Source organism: Phyllostomus hastatus, unplaced genomic scaffold (assembly GCF_019186645.2).
Source record: "Phyllostomus hastatus isolate PE091 unplaced genomic scaffold, TTU_PhHast_1.1 phas_contig_40, whole genome shotgun sequence".
Classification (NCBI taxonomy): Eukaryota; Metazoa; Chordata; class Mammalia; order Chiroptera; family Phyllostomidae; genus Phyllostomus; species Phyllostomus hastatus.
Genome location: NW_025333872.1, coordinates 10,027,840 through 10,029,504, shown reverse-complemented (window position 1 = coordinate 10,029,504; position 1,665 = coordinate 10,027,840).

The following is a 1,665-nucleotide window of genomic DNA, read 5'->3' as shown; positions in this document are numbered from 1 at the left end:
TTTCCTCCCTTTTTAAGGCTGAATAATCCCCTTGTATGTGTATACCACAGTTTGCTTATCCATTCATCTCTTAGGGGACAGCTGGCTTGTTTCCACCTTTTGGCTATGTGAAAAATGCTGCTATGAACATTAGTGCACAAATATCTGTTCATGTCCCTTCTTTCAGTTCTTCTGGGTATATACCTCGAAGTAGAACTGCTGGATTATAATGATAATTCTGTTTAATAGAGGAACTTCCCATACTCTACCATTTTACACTCTTACCAGCAAAGCACAAGGGTTCCAATTTCTCCAGCTCATCTTTGACACTTGTTATTTCCCGTGTTTTATTTTTATAATAGCCATCCTAATGAGGGTGCAGTGGTGCTTATGGACTTTTGCGTCTATGTTCACAAGAGACATTGATTTGTAGTCTTCTTTTATATAAATGCATTTAAGCCTTTTGGACAACAAGTAAAGAAAACAAATGAGAAGTTGAGGATGTCCTGAGGTTTCTTGGCTGCAATACCCACTGTGTAATGCAACAGAGAATCCTGGAGGAAGAGCAGATTTTAAAGGCAGGCAGGAAGTAGATGCACAAAAAATATATATAAATGATTTAATATTGGGAAATTTGAGCTCTCGAGGATGGGGCCGTCCGGGTGTAGATATATAATGGGCAATTGAGAAAACACTACTGAACCTTGAGAAATGAGCAAGGATTAGAAAAACAGGTATGGTAACATCTACCATTTACTCAGTGTCTTTCTGTATTTTGGGAATTACCAGCCCAAGTGTAGTAGCTGAACTCACAAAAACATGTGGCTCTTTCTAGAGAGTAAAATTGAGAAGAGGGCCAGGTACAGAAAATTGAGAACTCAAATGTAAGGACTCAGCAATAAAGAAACAGCCAATAGAGACTAAAAAGGAGGAATGGAAAATATAACTGACAGCAGGGAGAAGTGTTATGGAAATCAAAGCAGAACATGGTATCAAAAAAGAAGGGACTAATTCTACAATGTTTAAAGTAATTCCCATTTTATTTTCTTCTATCCTCAGCCAGGGAGCATGTCCATTATTGTAATTAATAGTTATCCCTCCTTTGTAGTCAGAACCAAACATAGATTAACAGGGAGAAGTGGATTAATAGCCTAACTGGATTTATTATACATTAATAAATGCATAGTGGTAAGGTATGGGCATCCTTTGTGCTAATACAAACATTTCAGATCTGACATCCTAAATTAAGCCAGTTTCTTAAAAAAATTGTTTTAAGTTTTCACCTGAGGATATATTAATTGATTTTAGAGAGAGAGAAATAGAGACAGAAAAAGATGGAGGGAAGGAAGAGGGTGGGGAGTGAGAGAGAAAAACATTAATCAGTTGCCTCCACATGTGCCCCAACAGGGGATGGAACACGCAGCCTAGGTATGTGCCCTGACTGGGAATTGAATCCTCATCCTTTTGGTGTACAGAAAGAAGCTCCAAGCAACTAAGCTACCCAGTCATGGCAAGCCAGTTTCTTTTTTACTTGTGAAAAATAAAGATTAGGATGCAAAAATCATCTCTAAATTTGTTATTATCATTTTAACTGAAAACTGCACCCGAATAAAACCACATACTAGGACAAAACAAAACTCTTAACAGCCAGTTAAGTGTCTTAAAACATTTATTTTAAAAATCAGA